This window comes from Sus scrofa, chromosome 8, assembly GCF_000003025.6.
Source record: "Sus scrofa isolate TJ Tabasco breed Duroc chromosome 8, Sscrofa11.1, whole genome shotgun sequence".
Classification (NCBI taxonomy): domain Eukaryota; kingdom Metazoa; phylum Chordata; class Mammalia; order Artiodactyla; family Suidae; genus Sus; species Sus scrofa.
In genome coordinates this window covers 103,738,435-103,760,352 of record NC_010450.4, presented here as the reverse complement: position 1 = coordinate 103,760,352, position 21,918 = coordinate 103,738,435, and positions in this window count along the sequence as shown.

The following is a 21,918-nucleotide window of genomic DNA, read 5'->3' as shown; positions in this document are numbered from 1 at the left end:
TGGAATATAGTTGATTTACAATGTGTTAGTTTTAGGTGTATAGCAAAGTAAGTCAGTCATAGATGTGCATATATCCCTTCTTTTTCAGATTATTTTCCCGTATGGGTTATTACAGAATATTAAGTAAAGTTCCCCGTGCTATGTAGTAGCTCCTTGTTGATTATATATTTTATATATAGCAGTGTGTATATGTTAATCACAAACTCCTAATTTATCTTCCCCCTCCTCCTTTCCCCTTTGGTAACCACAAGTTTTCCCTCAAAGTCTGTGAATCTGTTTCTGTTTTGTAAATAAGCTCATTTGTATCATTTTTTTAGATTTCACATATGTGATAATTGTATGGTATTTGTCTCTCTGTTTTACTGACTTCACTTAATATGATAATCTCTAGGTCCGTCCATGTTGCTACAAATTGCATTATTTCATTCTCTTTATGGCTGAGTATTATTCCATTGTATACATGCACCACATCTTCTTTATACATTCCTTTGTCAGTGAACATTTAGGTTGCTTCTATGTCTTGGCCAGTGTAAATAGTGCTGCAATGAACATTAAGATGCAAGTTTCTTTTTGAATTACAGTTTTCTCCAATGCACAAGAGTGGGGTTGCTGAATCATATGGTAGCTCTATATTTAGTTTTTTAAGGAGCTGTTCTCCATAGTTGTTGTACCAACTTACGTTCACACCAACAGTAAAGAAGGATTCCCTTTTCTCCACACCCTCTCCAGCATTTATTACTTGTAGACATTTAAATGACCACCATTTTGACTGGTGTGAGATAATACCTCATAGTAGTTTTGATTTGCATTTTTCTAATAATTAGCAATATTGAGCATTTTTTCATGTGCTTTTAGGTCATCTGTGTGTCTTCTTTGGAGAAATTACTATTTAGATCTTCTGCCCATTTTTAGATTAGGTTTTTGTTTTGTTTCGTTTTGTTTTGCTATTGAGCTGCATGAACTGTTGATGTATTTTATGGATTAATCTTTTGTCTGTTGCTTTGTTTGCCAAGATTTTCTCCCATTCTGTGGGTTGTCTTTTCATTTTGTTATGGTTTCCTTTGCTGTGGAAGAGCTTTTAAGTTTAATTAGGTCCCATTTGTTTATTTTTGTTTTTATTTTCATTATTCTAAGAGGTGGTTCCAAAAAAACATTGCTGTGGTTTATGTCAAAGTATGTTCTTTGAAAAGTTTTCTTCTAAGAGTTTTATAGCATCTGGACTTATATTTAGGTCTTTAATCCATTTTAAGTTTACTTTTGTGTATGGTGTTAGAGAATGTTCTGATTTCATTCTTCTACACCTAACTGTCCAGTTTTCCCAGCACCACTTATTGAAGAGACTATCTTTTCTCCATTGTCTTGCTTGCTTTGTCATAAGTTAATTAACTATAAGTGCATGGGTTTATTTCTGGACTTTTCAATCTGTTCCATTGATCTTTATGCCTGTTTTTGTGCCAGTACCATCTTATTTTGATCACTGTAGCTTTGTAGTACAGTCTGAAGTCAGAGAACCTAATTATTCCAGAACCATTTTTCTTTCTCAGGATTGATTTGGTTTTTCAGGGTCTTTTGTGTTTTCATTCAAATTTATTTTTTTTCTTCTATTTCCTTGAAAAATGCTCTTGGTAATTTGATAAGGATTGCTACCAATTCTTCCAAGAACATGGTATACATCTTGGTATACCTTTCCATCTGTTTATGTTATCCTCAATTTCTTTCATCAGCAAATTTTCTTTTTTTTTTTTTCAGGGCTGCTCTTGTGGCATATGGAGGTTCCCAGGCAAGGGATCTAATCAGAGCAACAGCTGCTGGCCTATGCCACAGCCACAGCAATGCCAGATCTGAGCCACGTCTGTGACCTACACCACAGCTCATGGCAATGCTGGATCCTTAACCCACTGAGTGAGGCCAGGGCTTGAACCTACAACCCCATGGTTCCTAGTTGGGTTTGTTTCCGCTGCACCATGACAGGAAATCCAGCATCTTATAGTTTTCAGAGTACAGGTCTTTTGCCTCCTTAGGTAGGCTTATTCCTAGGTATTTTATTCTTTTTGGTGTGATGGTAAATGGGATTCTTTCCTTAATTTCTCTTTCTGATCTTTCATTGTTAATGCATTGGAATGCAAGAGATTTCTGTGTATTAATTTTGTATCCTGATCCCTTGCTGAATTCATTGATGAGCTCTAATAATTTTCTGGTAACATCTTTGGGATTGTTTCCATGTATGTTATCATGACCTCTGCAAACATTGTCTGACAGTCTCACTTCTTTTTCAATTTGGATTCTTTTTTGTCTTTTTAGGGTCATGCCTGCAGCATACAGAAGTTCCCAGGCTAGGGATAGAATTGGAGCTACAGTTGCCAGCCTACACAACAGCCACAAGGTAGGATCCAAGCCGAGTCTGCAACCCACACCACAGCTCATAGCAACTCCAGATTCTTTAACCCATTGAGTGAGGCCAGGGATCAAACCTGCAGCCTCATGAATGCTAGTCGGGTTTGCTACTGCTGAACCACAATGGGAACTCCCGGATTTCTTTTATTTATTTATTTTTCTGTGTGCTGTGGCTAGAACTTCCAAAACTATGCTGAATAAAAAAGTGTCAAGAATGGACATCCTTGTCTTGTTCCTGATCTTAGAGGAAATGCTTTCAGCTTTTCACCATTGAGTTGTAGTTAGCTGTGGGTTTGTCATGTATCACCTTTATTATGTTGAGATAGGTTCCCTCTATATCTACTTTTTAGAGAATTTTTATCATTAGTAAATGTTGAATTTTGTCAAAAGCTTTTTATGCATCTTTTGAAATGACCATATGGTTTTTACTCTTCAGTTTGTTAATGTGGTGTATCATATTGATTTGCAGATATTGAAAAATCCTTGCATCCCTGGGATAAGTCCTGCTAGAACATAGTTTATGATCTTTTTAATGTATTGTTGGATTCAGTTTGCTAGGATTTTGTTGAGGATTTTTGCTTTTCTTTTCATTAGTGATAAGGGTCTGGAGTTTTCTTTTTTTGGTGGTATCTTTGGTTTGATATGAAGGTGATGGAGGCCTCATAGAATCAAATTGAAAGTGTCCTCCCCTCTTCAATTTTTGGGAAGAGTTTCAGAAGGATAAGTGTTAACTCTTCTCTAAACATTTGATATAATTGGCTTGTTAATCCATCTGGTCTTGGATCATCATTATACTGAATTCTTTTTAAGATTGCCTATCACTGCTTAACTTAGTTGTTCTTCTGGGGTTTTATCTTGTTTCTTTGTCTAACACATATTTCTCTGTCATTTCATTTTACGTGACTTTGTATGTTCGTGGTCTCCTTTCTCTAGGCTGTGGGATCAAAGTTGCTCTTGATTCTGATGTCTTCCCTCTGGTAGGTGAGGTTGGTCCAGTTGTTTGTGCAGGCTTCCCAGTAAGATGGATTGGTGTCTGCCCACTGGTGGTTGGAGCTGGGTCTTGTCCCCTCTGGTGGGCAGGGCCATGTCAGAGGATATGTTTAGAGGTGGCTGTGGGCTCAGTATGATTTAGGCAGCCTGTTTGCTGATGGATTGGCCTGTGTGACCACCTTGTTGGCTGTTTGACCTGAGGCATCTGAACACTGGGACCTGCAGGCTCTTGGGCAGGGCCAGGTCTCAGTGCCAAAATGGCAACCTTTGGGATAGCTTATACCAGTGAATATTCCCTATGGCTTCTTCCACCAGTGTCCTTGTCACCACAGAGACCCATAGCCAACCCCCAATCACCAGGAGACCCTACAAGACCCACAGATAGGTCTGGCTTTTATGGAGTGACTGCTTTGCACTGAGTCCCAGTGCATTTGAGACCTCGTGTGCGCCCTTCAAGGGTAGAGTCTCTGTTTTCCCAAGTCCTGTGGAGCTCTTACGCACAAACCCCACTGGCTCTCAAAGCCAGATGTTCTGGGAACTCCTCCTCCCGATGCCAGACCCTCAGGGTGGGAAGCCTGACCTTGGGCTCAGAACTCTCACTCCTGTGGGAGAACTTCCGTGATATAATTATTTTCCGTTTTGTGAGTCATCTACCTAGCAAATATGGGGTTTGATTATATTGTGAAAGTGCCTCTTCTGCCATTTCACTGTGGCTTTTTCTTTGTCTTTGGATGTGAAATATCTTTTTTGGTAAGTTCCAGTCTTTTATGTCAATGATTGTTCTTCAGTTAGTTTTGATTTTGGTGTTTTCTTAAGAGGAGGTGAGCTCAAGTCCTTCAACTCCACCATCTTTTCCAGAATACCTTGGCTTTAATATGGTTGGAAAAACCTGATTCTACATTTACCAAAGGATGTATATAGCTTTCAGAGTTGCCATTTATAGGACTGTTAAAATTCAGGATTGCATCAAGGTAACTTTGTTGGCTGAATCATGGAGTAGCCTCCTAAAGGGTTTTCCTGCATCAGGCCTGATCCTCTTCTTTCTCACTTCACAATAGAAGGCCCAGAAATCCTTTTTTTTTTCCCTTCGTGCTTAGTCTAGTTTCACTTTCTCATAGGGTTCCCTGTGTAGTGGCCTTCTTCCTGGCAATTCAGATAAGAGTTTTTTCCATGTGAAGTTAGTGGGCCATGTGAAGAAGCACCATGCATTACCTCATATTGTCTTCTATGTGAACTTTATTATCTTTGGCTAATTGCTAGTCATTGCCCACAAAAAAATTACTTGCAAGGTTCATCAAGGTCAAAGGAGATGTTTCCTTTTCCCTAGGGTATTTGCTTTTCTTTCTTCCAGTTTCCTAGGGGTGCCAAGAGTTGAACAAACTCTAGTCATTTGTACAACTTCAGGTTGTATAGTTTATCCGGAATTTATATACTTAGTGGATAAATTCATGTGAGAGCAATGTCTGGTCACAAATTTGCAGGAACTTTTTTTCCTTCTTTTTATTGCTTTTCCTTTATCATCTATGCTCAACTCTAAGGTAGCCTTAAAGGCCATTTCTTGGTGTTGGGAATGCAAGTAGAGTTTAGATCATATGTAGCCTTTTGGAGTCCCGGGTTAATTTTGAGAAAATTTTTGTGCTATTTTCCTAGCATGGTGCTAAGCATCTAAAAGTACTTAATAAATATTAGAAAATGTTATTATGTAATTAATCCTAATTGAACATTTATTGAGCAGTTTTTCTTAATGTTCTACCATGTTCTACAAAGAAAATAATTTTGTCTTGACCCTAACCCTAACCCTAACGCTAATCATTTTACAATAGATTTATTATTAATTATGAACTTCAAGTTTGTACTGTGCACAAGCAAAGGGATTCAATATTTGGATTCAAAAATATGCAAGACTAAACCCTTAAGAAATTTTCTTTTTAGTTGGGGATTTACATTATTACTAAAAAGTTTGAATAGGGCTTAGGAAAAACAACAAAAGAACGTTTAAAAATTATCCCAGGAATTGAATTTGCCTTTTTCCAGTTGTTACCTTGCTGTTCTGATACAGCAGAGCCTGCTGACTTTTTTACCATTGGTAGGAAAGGGCAGGAGAGTCCCTTGCAGGCATGCAGATTCTAAATTTTCCAGTTAGAAATGTCACTTTGCCTCCGCAGAAAGGAGAAAGGGTATGGAAAGAAGAGGGATTGTGATTCAAACCTCATTCCTTACTTAGTATATTCCCAGGACAGAAGGAAAGGGTGTTTTCCTTACAAGCAATTTTGCCAATGTTGTCAGAACCTGAGTATTGTAGAGCTAGAGTTCAGGTTGGACCAGATTACTTAGGGCCATACAAATGTCAAAGTGCAATATTAGTTTTTTATTTAGAAAAGACTGAATGAGACTACAGGATTTTGAATTGAAAAGTGGGAGGGTAAAAGTTGACCTTTAGAAAGCATTGCAAACAGTGACTTAGATAACCAGGAGGAGTTGAAAAATACTAACGGCAGAGGGCTTCCAGCTTTGATACTGCTATTATGAGATGATAAAGGCCTGAATGTTCATGTGGCAAATGTAGGTTTATTTTCTTTTTCTTTTATCAGGCTTTCGAGATATCTTTAACTGGTGGAGTGATCAAAATGTTTTCTAATTTATGTAATTTGGTCCACTAAAGAGACATTGTCTAAGCAAAACATAAATAACTACCTTGTAAAAATACGTATTTTTAAAATAAGTACCTGTTAAAAGGTACATAAAGTAATTTATAAAGATAAGCACCCTCCCTTCCCTTTTTTTTTTTTTTTTTTTTTGAGCTCTAGACTTTTGGCTAACATCTATAGACTATTAGTTTAGAGTTTAGTCATAAGATTTTTAACAATTGGCATGCTTTCAGAATTACTCAGTGTTGAAAATTTGGAGCCAAACTTATTATGTCCTGAGAGAGACTCATTTCAAAAAGTGAAATGGAGTTGTCAGAAAAAACAATTTACTAAACTTCTAATCAATGAGGTTTTAAATATGAAATACAATCTTAATTATGATATGAGAAAAGAAAATCAACTGCAAATTACATTGAAAATGTTAAGCAGATTGACAAGCTGTGCACATATATTAGGAAAAGTCTTGGATACCAAATGCTCTAAAGCCAATAGAATATTCTTGATCATTTCTTGTAAAAACTCAGCACTTCTCCAGAGGTGAATGATTTATTTTTTACCACTGGCAAATTTAGTAATTTTAATTTCATAATTAATAAGTAGAAGTTGAAATACATGTGGGAGTTTTTACGTTTTTAAAAATAATTGTCTAGTTTTCCCTAATTAATAGGTAAACATTGCTCTGTTCATATCTTCTGAGATTATTAGATGTGAATAACTTCTTATACACAGAATTTTCTGGGGTGGAATTTCTCATCCTTTGCAGTTCCATGGAATGTCATGTCCCAAGAGAGCAATGAATTTTGAGAATGGCTAGAATTAAGCCCAGACTTCTGCAGCCTGGAAGTGTTTGGGTGTTTACCATGGGAGATGACTTCATCATTCCCTTTGACCTTCAGTTGAAGGGCCAGTCTGAGCCTGGTTATTTCACCCTATATGAGTCTTGCCCTTTTAGGGTTAGCGTTGAAAATTCGAAGAAGAAAATCTTTTTATGTTCTGTGTATATTAAAGTAAGTAGTTAAAACAAAGTAAAATGTGGGAGGGTAATGTTTAGAGTGCCTTCTTTATTGTTACTAGACAACCTGAGATTTCTGGGTTTCTTCTGAGTTCAGTCATACTATGATCTTTAATGTAAACTCTAGAATTCTAAAACATAAATCCTAGCTAGATCTCTGAGTTGCACTTTAATGAAATTTTATTGAAATCACTCGTAGTAAATCCTTCCCCTGTGCTTACTTTTTAAAAGTTATCCTTGATGGATCAATGGATTAGAAGTACCCCCCATCAAAAATGTGCATAAATAGGAGACAAGTATTGGAGTCAGCTAAAAGCACAATTATTAAGTAGTGAGGTCACAGCTGGATCATTGTTGATCCTGTTTCCTCTCTGCAGATGTTTTCAAAGCTTTAAACTATGTTTCAATGTAATAGAAAGAGCTTATAAATTGAAGAGCAACTTGTTTTTTAGTTGTTTTTAAGAGTTCTACTTCATTATTGAAGCAGAATACAGCAATTTGAAGGGTATTTTTACTTAGCCAATTTAATCTGCATTTGGCTAAAACGCACTTCTAGTTCCTGGGATAGGGTCCAGTTGTTATGCAAATTTCGATTGCTGCCTTATTATAGTTGAGGCAAAGATGCACAAAGAAGAGATAGCAGCTGTTTGGATGAAATAAGAATTTAACTGGATTTGAACCCTGTTGAAGGCCAGACAAGTTTAGGCAAAAGCCTGCTAATAAACACTCTTTCTATGATATTAAAACTTATGAATACACCCATGTCTTTTTGCAGAACCTGAAGTTCTAATAAAGCTCATATTACAGCTCCAAATTGGACTGGTTAACCATAATTCAAAATAAGCAAACAAAATTTCTTAGTTAAGTTATAAAATATAGGAGAAATAACCTGGAATGGTTTACTAATTATAGCAATAACAGAGGCAAGGATAATTATTATAGAAACAATACTGTGTACCCTATTAAATAGACTTATTTCTATTTCTATATTTTTTTATTTGAGATTTTCAGAGATGTTTATACCCAAATAGTCTCTGTGTATCTTTCCAAAGCTTCTTTTAAGAGTTCAGTAATAGGTTGTGTGTGACTTCTCAATTATGTAGCAAAGATGAAAATAAAAAAAAAAAAAAAAAGATTGCAGAAATTGAGTTTCCAGATGGCTCCACTGAGAAGAATTGGAAAACTTTCCAAAAATTTGCCTCAGGTCATATAATATCTGATTAAATCAACACTTAATGTATATAACTTTGAGTTCTTATATCATTAAGAAACCTTTGAAATTGCATTCAGAAAAATGGGAATTTTAGATTTAATGATTTCAATCCAGTTTACCGACATTTGTTGGAGACCAGTACCTCCATACTGTTCTCCATAGTGGTTGTACCAGCTTACATTCTCACCAGCAGTGCAGGAGGTTTACTTTTCTCCACATCCCCTCCAGCACTTGTTATTTGTGGACTTATTAATGATGGCCATTCTGGTACCTCTTGGTTGTTTTGGTTTGCATTTCTCTAATCAGGGATGTTGAGCATTGTTTCATGTGCTCATTGGCCATCTGTATATCTTCCTTGCAGAAATGTCTATTCAGGTCTTTTGCCCATTTTCCCATTGGGTTGTTGGCTTTTTTGCTGTTGAGTTGTATAAGTTTTTTGTGTATTTTAGAGATTAAGCCCTTGTCTGTTGCATCATTTAAAACTATTTTATCCCATTCTGTAAGTTGTCCTTTTGTTTTCTTTTTGGTTTCCTTTGCTATGCAAAAGCTTGTCAGTTTGATTAGGTTCCATTGGTTAATTTTTGCTTTTATTTCTGTTGCTTTGGGAGACTGACCTGAGAAAACATTTTTTAAGGTTGATATCAGACAATGTTCTGCCTGTGTTCTCTTCTAGGAGTTTGATGGTGTTTTGTCTTACATTTAAGTCTTTAAGCCATTTTGAGTTTTTCAGTGTAAAGTGAATTTTCGAAGACTTGGTATAAAATAAAGTGTGAAATTGCTCATTAGTAACTTTTTTACTAATTACATATTGATATATTTTGCATATATTTTACATACACATATATATGCATATGTGTATGTCTACATCTTTATGTATGTATGTATGTATGTTCAGGCTGCTATAAAAAATATCATAGACTGGATGGCTTAAACAACAAATATTTATTGCTCACAGTAATGGAGGCTTGGAAATTCAAGATCAAGGTGCCTGCAGCTTCAATATCCAGTGAGAGCCCAATTCTTCCAAGGCAATCTTCTCCTTGTGTTTTCTTTTTTTTTTTCTTCTTTTTTTTTTTTTTTTTGTCTTTTTTGTCTTTTTGTCGTTGTTGTTGTTATTGTTGCTATCTCTTGCGCCGCTTCCGCGGCATATGGAGGTTCCCAGGCTAGGGGTCGAATCGGAGCTGTAGCCACAAGCCTACGCCAGAGCCACAGCAACGCGGGATCCGAGCCGCGTCTGCAACCTACACCACAGCTCACGGCAACGCCGGATCGTTAACCCACTGAGCAAGGGCAGGGATCGAACCCGCAACCTCATGGTTCCTAGTCGGATTCGTTAACCACTGCGCCACGACAGGAACTCCTCCTTGTGTTTTCTTTACATGGTAGAAAGGGCAAGGGAGCTCTCGGGGGTCTCTTTTATTAGGGCACTAATTTCATGCATAGGGATTCTGGTCTCAGACATAGTCACCTCCCAAAGGCCCCACCTCTTAATACCATCACATTGGGAATGAGAATTTTGAAGGAACACAATCATTCAACCTACATATATATATATACATATGTATTTTTCCAACCTGTAACAATATGTATAGCAGTATGAATCTACACATTCTCTTACACACAAACGTATATAAATTTTCATCTGTTTCTTTTCCTTTTTTAAAAATGTGGTTGAAATGACTTATGTAGCTTATGTTTATTTTGGATAGTACTGCTTTAGAGCAAATGACATGCTTGAGTCATAAAGTACAAATGTCTTTATTAGCTCTTACACAATAAGTCTCAACCACAGTCTAATATCATTATCTACTATGTTTTACATTATATTAAGGTTTACATCTATGGATATGGACCATGGTTGAAATTAACCAGTGACATATTAGAAGAACTTGGTTTTTAACAATTAGCAATTTGTGTTCAATATTTCAATTTTTTTAATGCAAGAATAAAGTAATGAAGTATGATTATTGATAAAGTTCTATGTATGAATGCAATGATGAAGAAATATTTTTGTGGTTCTAGTGAGAACACTATATTGTCACTCCCCTCAATGTTCAATTTAATATATTAAATAATCAAATATTTTTGGTTTTTTTTTTTGTATTTTCTAGGGCCACACCCGCGGCATATGGAGGTTCCCAGGCTAGGGGTCTAATTGGTTTTTGCTGTAGCCGCCAGCTTTTGCCAGAGCCACAGCAACAGGGGATCTGAGCCACGTCTGCAATCTACACCATAGCTCACAGCAACACTGGGTCCTTAACCCACTGAGTGAGGCTAGGGATTGAACCTGCAACCTCATGATTCCTAGTCAGATTTGTTAACCACTGAGCCATGACAGGAACTCCAATCAAATATTTTTATTTTAACAATTATGAGATGAAGTAAGACAGGGTATATACATAATTTATTGAGGGAAAAAACTTTAAAAGTTCAAGAGCCTTCTCATATACCCCAAGCTCTCCATGAATGCCTTTGGGCAGATCTTTCTTCTTCTGTGAATCTCAGTTTCTTTATCTAAAGAGAATATTTTAAATGACTTTCAAGCCTCTTTTGAAATTAAAATTCTGTATTCTACAATTTAAAAGATTGCTTCTCTGCCTTTTTTCTTTCTCTTTCTCTTCTCTTCCTTTGACTTTCTTTGGAAGCAGTGATATGACCAAGGCCCCAGTTGGTGCCAAGGTGCCAAGGAAGTAATAACAGGGCCAAGGAAATGTAGAGGCGAAGAAGTGGCAGATGTGTGTAGTTAGGAGATTTGGTTCATACAGGAGGAGTGAGCAAGTAAGCAAATGCATTAAAGATATTGGGAGCTGGGTTTATCACTATTGGAGAAAGGACTTCAAATATTAGGGGAGGAACTCCAAAAAAGTATTGACTGGGAACTGGAGTTGTTGACATGAACTTATAAAAAAAAATAGATATAAAAGTAGATATAGATGCATGTGCACATACATTTATTTTCTAAGTATATCCATTAAGAAGGTCTACAGTCAATGACCCCTCAGTAGCAATGAGAACATGGAGCACCAGCCCTGTCTTTGTATATTGTATTCCACTAAAAAAAAAAATCCCAAGACTTCTTGAACGATTGACTGATTCAAAGCTGGGATAGGACTTCCTGTCATGGCTCAGTGGTTAACAAATCCGACTAGGAACAATGAGGTTTGGGTTCAATCCCTGACCTTGCTCAGTGGGTTAAGGATCTGGTGTTGCCGTGAGCTGTGGTGTAGGTAGCAGACTCGGCTCAGATCCCGTGTTGCTGTGGTTATGGTGGAGGCTGGTGGCTATAGCTCCGATTAGACCCCTAGCCTGGGAACCTCCATATGTCTTGGGTGCGGCTTTAGAAAAGACAAAAAAATTAAAAAAATAAAAAAGCTGGGACGTGTCCCAAGGTCATGAAGTTTATAGAAACTACTTCAAATTGAAGGAGACTAAAGAGACATAACAACAAATGCAATGAAATCCTGGATCAGAAAGTAAAGGAAAAAAAGTATTTGGGGAATAACAAGGAAAAACTTAATGATATATATGCATATATACATATAAATACACACACACACCCCTATACCTATATACATACATACATACATATATACATACCTATATATATTATTGATAGTGCAAGTATGGTGAGATATTAACAATTGTTTGGGACCTAGGTAGAAGAAATACAAAAGAAATTTTATATTCTTATTGCAACTTATCTGTAAATTTGAAATGAAATGTAGCTAGAAACTTGTCAACCTAAGATAGAACAGTACTATCAATAATAATTTTATTATTTAGTAGTCTGAATGGAAAATAGTTCTATGAGGTAAGGCTGTGGAGAGAATGAGTGAAGGCTTCAGGAACTGAAAAAAATGGGAGTTAGCTCTGAAGTGTGGATAGGATTTTGACAGTAAGCAGAGTATGAAGAAAAGGAAGAAGGACATTCCAGGTTATAAAAATAGTAAGAACAAAGGATTTGGGATGCAAATGAACATGGTGTGCTTGACAAATAGTAAATAGACACAGTTGGCTGGAGTGAAGGATTCATGCTGAGAAATAGCGGGGGCGGGAGGGGGGAGGGGGGGAAGGGGTGGATTCAAATTGTGGAAGGGGTCCAGAGTGTGGATGGCATATCAGTTTTAGGCAGAGAATATTAGGGTTTGTTCTCAGTTTCAAAAGAATTTACACACCAAAATTTCAAGCAAAGAAAAATAGAAAATGATGATTCTGTTTTTTTTAAAAAGGAACCTTGCCTAAGAAAATGATTGGTTTAATGTTACTCTCAGACGACCTCATTGTTTTGGGGAATTGTATGCATTCATTCTTTCAACAAGAGGCATTACCTACTTACTATATGTTCCTTGAACACTTCCAAAGCCACTCTCATCTGAGATTTTTGCACTCCTCTCTTCAAGAAGCCTTCTTTCTTTTGATAATCATTTGTTTTAATTTTAAGGAAATAGTCTTGGATTTGAATTTTAAAACCCTTGTTTAGATTACTTAACTTTTTTTCTCAAGTAGTTTTCAATGTTAGTTGAGGTGATCTTCAAAAATGGCAAAGGCCTTGTCTTGTGCTTTATATAAAAAGTGTTTATTACCTATCCTCCCTCACCCACAACTGCCCCTAGAAAAGCAACAGCTTTCCATGGATTATGGATGAAGTCTGATATGACAGATGTTGCCTGATGACCGAGCAATAGGAAGGCACTTATTCATTATGGGAAGTTTATTTTTTGAAAATTGTATTTACCTGCACAACTTCACATGTTTACTGGCTTATTATTTTATATATACTTATTTGAAGATTATAGAGTATAAGATATGTTATAAAGTAACAGCTCAAATTTTGACTTTTTATTTTATTTTTAGCTACAAATAGCTAAAAACTTGTTTTTTAGATTGAGCAATTGTTCTTTTTATCATTGGTTTGTGAAGCCCTTGTCATCTCCTACTAAATTATTATTTACACCACCTTTTTTCTTTTTTATTCTTTTCAATTGGTCTATGTCACAAATCTTACATCACCACAATATTTGCTAATAAATATTTATAAGCAATTTTCTTTTCTGAGCACATAGATTTCCTTCATTATTATCCTTTTTCATAGATATTCTCAACTCATTTGTTTATCCCCAAAGAACTCTGGAAATCAATTTCTTGAGTACCTGTAAAAAGAAGAGAGAGAGAGGGAGAAGAGATTTTTATGGGCTTGGCATCTCACAAATTAATTGAGAAAGAATAAGATAAAATCAGTATTTTAATATTTTTTTTAGCATGCAGGAATTTCAAAGGAATACACTTGAATAAAATATAGAAGCTGGGTCAGGTGGATGATCTTCTTTCTGTGACGGCGATGGTGGTTGATGGACAGGTTCTGGCAGACACGAGTTTTCTGAGGCCAGACTGCATATGCCACTCTCTGGTGGAATGGGCAGCTGTGATAACAACACCATTTTTCAGATGTTTCTTAATATAGAATAGCAGTACAGTTTTCAGATATTTGTGTAGTAGTTGCATGGCATGGCCTTACAGTCTGGTGGTATTCTCATGACTTTAATTTCTCCATTAATTCCAGTAACTAACCAATTCCTTTTTGTATGTGTGTGTTTGAAATACCTAGACTTATTTCTCTTTCTTACATTGAAACCTATTCACATAAATAGATTCACAAGGTTTGGAATGTGGATTATTTATTTATTTATTTATTTCTAGGGTAAGAGACATTATTTTTTTTGTTGTTGTTTTTTTAATTTTAATCAGTTGTTATTTCCCCAATACATTTTTTTTTGTCTACTTTACAGCATGGTGACCCAGTTACATATACATGTATACATTCCTTTTTCTCATATTACCATGCTCCATTGTAAGTGACTAGACATAGTTCCCAGTGCTATACAGAAGGATCTCATTGCTAACCCATTCCAAAGGCAATAGTCTGCATCTATTAACCCCAAGCTCCTCAATCCATCCCACTCTCTGCCCCTCCCCCTTGGTAACCACAAGTCTATTCTCCAAGGCCATGACTTTCTTTTGTGTGGAAAGGTTCATTTGTGTCATATATTAGATTCCAGATATAAGTGAAATCATATGGTATTTGTCTTTCTCTTTCTAACTTACTTCACTCAGCATGAGAGTCTCTAGAACCATCCATAATGCTGCAAATGACATTACTTCGTCCTTTTTTATGGCTGAGTAGTACTCCATTGTGTATATATACCATATCTTCTTAATCCAATCATCTGTCAATGGACATTTAGGTTGTTTCCATGTCTTGGCAATTGTGAATAGTGCTGCAATGAATTTGAAATGATCAACATTCAGCAAAGTAGTAGGATATAAGATTAACATTCAGAAATCAGTCACATTTCTGTATACTAATAATGAAGTATTAGAAAAGGAATATAAAAAATACAATACCCTTTAAAACTGCACCCCCAAAAATCAAATACCTGGGAATACACCTGACCAAGGAGGGGAAAGACGTACAATACCTTTTAAAATTGTACCCCAAAAATTCAGATACCTGGAAATAAACCTGACCAAGGAGGTAAATGACTTATATGCCAAGAACTATAAAACATTAATCAAGGAAATTAGAGAAGATGTAAAGAAATGGAAAAATTAATATTGTAAAAATGGCCATACTACCCAAAGCAACCTACAGATTCAGTGCAATCCCTATCAAATTACCCAGGACATTTTTCACAGAACTAGAACAAACAATCCAAAAATTTACATGGAACCACAAAAGACCCAGAAGTGTCAAAGCAATACTGAAGAACAAAAACCAAGCAGGAGGCATAACTCTCCCAGATTTCAGATAATATTATAAAGCCATAGTCATCAAGACAGTGTGGTACTACTACCAAAACAGACATACAGACCAATGCAACAGAATAGAGAACCCAGAAATAAACCCAGACGCCTCTGGTCAGTAATCTTCAACAAAGGAGGCAAGAACCTAAAATGGGGAAAAGACAGTCTTTTCAGCAAATATTGCTGGGAAGACTGGACAGCTGCATGCAAATCAGTGAAACTAGAACACACCCTCATACCATGCATGAAAATAAACTCAAAATGGCTTAAAGAGTTAAATATAAGACAAGACACCATCAAACTCCTGGAAGAGAACATGGGCAAAACATTCTCTGGCATCAACCTTATAAATATTTTCTCAGGTCTGTCTCCCAAAGCAACAGAAATAAAAGCAAAAATAAACCAATGGAACCTAATCAAACTGACAAGCTTTTGCACATCAAAGGAAACCAAAAAGAAAAAAAAAAGACAGCTTACAGAATGGAAGAAAATAGTTTTAAATGATGCAACAGACAAGGGCTTAATCTCTAAAATATACAAAAAACTTATACAACTCAACAGCAAAAAAAGCCAACAACCCAATGGAAAAATGGGCAAAAGATCTGAATAGACATTTCTCCAGAGAAGATACAGAAATGGCCAACGAGCACATGAAACAATGCTCAACATCCCTGATTATTAGAGAAATGCAAATCAAAACTACCACAAGACACCACCTCATTCCAGTCAGAATGGCCATCATTAATACGTCCACAAATGACAAATGCTGGAGAGAGTGTGGAGAAAAGGGAACCTTCTTTCACTGTTGGTGGGAATGTAAGCTGGTATAACCACTATGGAGATCAGTATAGAGATACCTTAGAAATCTATACATAGAACTATCATATGACCCAGCAATCCCACTCTTGGGCATATATGCAGACAAAACTTTCCTTGAAAAAGACACATGCACCCGCATGTTCATTGGAGCACTATTCACAATAGCCAAGACATGGAAACAACCCAAATGTCCATTGACAGATGATTGGACTAGGAAGTCGTGTGTGTGTGTGTGTGTGTGTGTGTGTGTGTGCGTGTGTGTGTGTATACACAATGAAATACTACTCATCCATAAAAATGAACAAAATAATGCCATTTGCAGCAAGATGGATGGAACTAGAGACTCTCATCCTAAGTAAGTCAGAAAGAGAAACTCAATTACCATACAACATCACTTATATCTAGAATCTAATATAAGGCACAAATGAACCTTTCCACAGAAAAGAAACTCATGGACTTGGAGAACAGACTAGTGGTTGCCACGGGAGAGCAGGAGGGAGTCAGGTGGCGCTTGGTCTTAATAGATACAAACCATTGCCTTTGGAATGGATTAGCAATGAGATCTTTCTGTGTAGCTCTGGAATCTATGTCTAGTCACTTAATATGGACCATGATAATGTGAGAAATTAGAACGTGTACATGTATGTGTAACTGGGTCACCATGCTATACAGTAGAAAAAAATTGTATTGGGGAAATAACTATTAAAAATAATAATTACCAAAAAAATTTTTTTTAAATATGGAGAGGGTGGTGGTGTGAACTGTCTTAAAGCTTTCTAGGACTGAGCTCTGTGTGTCTTAGTTAAGTATATTCCATGATGGGTGAGTGACAAGTTCTGTTTCTAAGCCCCACCCATGATAAGATAAACTCCCTTTTACAATATGAAAGATTTTAGATTCTTAAGTGATTTCTCTTATAGTTTTGAATTTGGGATCTCTATGTTTTCATGAATGTTTCCATGGAAAGGTATAAAAACTGTATTAACTACACACACACACACACACACAGATACACATCACATTTTGGGAAAAAAACCGCAATGTTCAAATTTTAATTCCAGTTTCAGATAATTCAGTCCCTAGTTCTGGTTCTTCTTTTAGCTATTAAAAAAAACCACTAGGACTTTCTGGTAATCTCTTTGAATTGTCAATAAAAGGGGATGAATAGTATATGAGCTATTTCTCAAGGTTTTTATGAATCTTAACTAAGGGGATGCATTTGAATTTTGTGCTTTGTAAATTATAGAATGCTGTAGAAATGTTTCTTAACCTTTTTGGATTCCTACATCAAAAATTTCTTAAGGAGGGAGATTGTGCTTTATTCATTTTTTGATCCCCCAAATATCAAGGTCCTGTATTGTGTATAATAGTTACTTATTTGCTAAAACAAAGTTGCACTGAGAACTAAGTATCAGAGCACAGTATAGGATTTTGGTGAATTTTGAAAAGTCTTTGATTCACTGACTCTGTATTTTGGATTTTATGTAGTTAAGCAATGAAAGAGGCTTTAATAATTCCAAGGTAGTAACTCTTTAACTCTGAAACCCAAAGGTAGCCTTTTAGTTCAGTGCTGTTTTATGTATCCTCAGAAATTCTGCCTGTCCCTTGAATTCTCAATATCAGCCAGGCACTCCATCTGCCACCTTCCTAAGAGTATATCTTTGCCCAATCACAAAACTACATGACATAAACAAGAAAACTTGGGTAGAGTTGATGTCCCCATAGACTTTCTTTTCAAGATGTGTCCAGATTCTGCAAGATATGAAAGGAAAAGTAAAACTTTGGTGGAGTAGGCTGTGAATTATTAATAACAATATTCCACTTAAAAACAAGGAGCAAGGCTCACAGGTATATATCATCTTGTACTAGAAGAAGATATCTTATTCTCTGATTCGGTTTTGTTCACCTATTCCAAAAACATTATGTTTTTATCTTATTTGATTAAAAAGTGTAGAACTTCTATGAAATGGTTTTAACAATTAAAGAGATCTAGAAAGCAAAGTGTTATCAAGTAGTATGAATTATTTAACCTTGAGTAGTACGTGAATCTAGATGTCAGGAGTTTTTAGAATCCAGTTTCAGTAATTCCAGACAATTTAACTATTTGTTTATTTGGTCCATTAATTTTTTGCAGTTTTGTGACTTGTTTGCAAAAATCATTAATTTCTTTTGTATTTTTACAATAGGTTGAGTTTCATAGTCATGAAATAGCCTATTAAAAGAGTCTACTTTGGATTCTTTCTCAATAGTGGCTTGATCAGAAAGCTGTCATTAAGATATCAGGGCAACACCTGTGGAAAACTTATTCTATATTTAGGAAGATGGGAACAAGAAATGCTCTAGTGAGTTCAGGTGCTTTCTAGGTTGTCTTGCTTGGTCTGGTTTATGTAAAGAAACCCTAGGTTTAGAAAAGCTGTTTGCATTTGGTGAGTGCAAGAGTGTGAGGGTGTTTATGTGTGTGCATGTTTGTGTAGTGGGGCAGGTCAATTGGAGATCAAATTCCTGATGTATAACTGTCGACATCACAAAAGATTAGGAAAAGGCATCTATTTGTCACCCTGCTGTTAGTGAATGTGCACTCTGTACACAGGTCTGCCCCTGCTTGCTGAGGTTGCTACACGCCATTTCAACTTCCCTGATTTAGTTGTTTCTAAAGTGACCTTTACTTTATCTTCCACTGTGGAAAATTGTAATTTATTAGCTTGTTGTGTTTCTGGGGCTCATCTACATAGGAAATTCTGGTTTCATTTCATAAGAGATTATAGTTTAAGTGTAACAAGAGCATTCTTCCTCCTTATTAACCTGTTCATGTCTGTGTCTATTATTTGCATAAGTGGTGACTCAAACCTTTTTCAAAAATTAAAAAGTCTACTGAATTTCTCTTAAAGTTCACTTATTTTAGAGATAAGGAGTAATCCAGTTTCAGTAAGGACCAAAGTAGGGAGGTTTCATTGTGATTCAGCAGAAACAAACCTAACTAATGTCCATAAGGATGGGGATTTGATCCCTGACCCCATTCAGTGGGTTAAGGATCCAGAATTGCCATGCTGTGATGTAGGCTGCAGATGTGGCTTGGAACTGGCGTTGCTGTGCCTTTGGCACAGGATGGCAGCTGCAGCTCTGATTTGACCCCTAGCCTGGGAACCTACATGTGCTGGCACATGTGGCCCTAAAAAGCAAAAAAAAAAAAAAAAAAAAAAAAAAAAAGAAAAGAAAAGAAAAAGCAATTCAAATGAAACACTAAAGATAGTCATCAAATCACAAGAGAAGAGAACACAACAGGAAGGGAAGAAAAAATCCTAAGAATAACAAATCCAAAACAATTAAGAAAATGGCAATAAGTGCATACATGTTGCTAATTACCTTGAATGTAAATAGACTAAATGCTCCAATCAAAAGACAGAGATTAGCTGAATGTATATAAAAACATGAACAATATATGTACTATCTATAAGAGAACCACTTTAGATCTAAAGACACATACAGACTGACAGTGAAGGGGTGGAAGAAGATATTCCATGCATATTGAAATTAAAAGAAAGCTTGAGTAGCAATACTCGTATAAGACAAAATAGTCTTTAAAATAAATAATGTTACAAGAGACCAAGAAGGACACTACCTAATGACCAAGGGATCAATCCAAGATAAAGCAATTATAAGTATATATGCACCCAACATAGGAGCACCTCAGTATGTAAGGTAACTGATATAGCCATAAAAGGACAAATTGATAGTAACACAATAATAGTGGGGGACTTTAACACCCCACTTTCATCAATAGACAGTTTATCCAGACAGAAAATCAATAAAGAAACACAAGCCTTAAATGACACAATTGACCAGACAGACTTTATTCATATTTATAGAGTATTTCATCTGAGAGCAGTAGAATACACTTTCTTCTCAAGTGCACATGATACATTCTACAGGATAGATCACATTTTGGGCCACAAATCAAGCCTCACTAAATTTGAGAAAACTGAAATTATATCAAAAATTTTTTTTTCTGATCACAATGCTGTAAGACTAGAAGTCAAACATAAGAAAAAAACTGCAAAAACAGAAACACATGGAGGCTAAACAATATGTTGCTAAACAACCAAAGGATCACTAAAGAAATAAAAGAGTATATCAAAAAATACCTAGAGCCAAATGGCAATGAAGACGGAAAGTCCAAACCTGTGGGACACAGAAAAAGCAGTTCTCAGAGAGAAGTTTTTAACAATACCACCTCACGCCAGGAAACAAGAAAAATCCCAAATAAACAACCTAAATTTACATCTAAAGCCACTAGAGAAAGAAGAACAGCAAAACAAAACAAACAAAAACAAACAACCCAAAGTTAGTAGAAGGAAAGAAATCATAGCAATCAGAGCAGAAATAAATGTGATCAATAAAAAACAAACCAAAAAACCAAGCCCCCCCCAAACCCCCCCAAAATATCCATGAAACTAAATGCTGGTTCTTTGAAATGATTAACAAAATTGATAAACCTTTAGCTGACTCATCAAGAAAAAAAAGAAGGCTCAAATCTTTAAAATTTGAAATGAAAATGGAAAAATTACAACCAACAGCACAGAAGTACAAAGGACCATAAGAGACTATTACAAGCAACTATGTGCCAATAAAATGGAAAACATAGAAGAAACAGACAAGTTTGTAGAAAGGTACCATCTTCCAAGACTGAACTAGGAAGAAATAGAAAATATGAATAAACTAATCACAAGTTCTGAAATCACAACTGATTAAAAAACTTCCAAAAAACAAAAGTCCAGGACCAAATGACTTCACAGGCTAATTCTGTCAAACATCTAGAGAAGAGTTAATACCTCTCCTTCTGAAACTCTTCCCAAAAATTTCAGAGGAAGGAAAACTCTCAAGCTCATGCTATGAGGCCACCATCACCCTGATACCAAAACCAAAGACACCACAAAGAAAATTACAGGCCAATATCACTGATGACTATAGATGCAAAAACCCTCAACAAAATATTAGCAAACCAAATCCAACAATACATTAACAGTATCATACACCATGATCAAGTGGATTTATCCCAGGGATACAAGGATTCTTCAATATATGTAAATCAATCAATGTGGTACATCACATTAACAAATTGAGAAATAAAACCCATATGATTATCTCAATAGATGCATAAAAAGCTTTTGAAAAAATTGAACACCCATTTTTGATAAAAACTTTCCAGAGAGTGGGCATAGAGGGTACTTACCTCAACATAATAAAGTGTATATTGCAAACCCACAGCTAGCATTATTCTCAATAGTAAAAAGCTGAATGCTTTTCTTCCAATATCAGGAATAAGACAAGGATGTCCACTTTCAACACTTTTATTCAGCATAGTTTTGGAAGTCCTAACCTTGGCAATCAGAGAAGAAAAATAAATAAAAGAATCCAAATTGGAAAAGGAGTAAAACTGTCACTCTTTGCAGATGACAGGATATTATACCTAGAAAATCTTAAAGATGCTGCCAGAGAACTGTTACAAATCATCAATGAATTCAGAAGGTATAAGAATACAAAGCTAATACACGGAAATCTCTTGCATTTCTATATACTAAAAATGAAAGATCAGAAAGAGAAATTAAGGAAACAACCCCATTTACCATTACATAAGGGACAATAAAATACCTAAAGGGACAAAAGACCTATACTCTGAAAACTATAAGACACTGGTGAAGGAAATCAAAGATGACACAAACAGATGGAAAGATATCCCATGTTACTGGGTTGGAAGAATCAACATTGTCAAAATGACTGTATTACCCAAGGCAGTCCATAGATTCAGTGCAATCCCTATCAAACTGCCAACAGCATTTTTTTTCAAAGAACTAGAAAAAAAATTTTAATTTGTACAGAAACATAAAGACCCTGAATAACCAAAGTAATCTTGATAAAGAAAAACGGAGCTGGAGGAGTTAGTCTCCCTGACTTCAGACTTTACTACAAAGCTATATTCATCAAAATGGTATGGTACTGGCACAAAAATAGAACTATATATCAGTGGAATAGCATAGAAAACC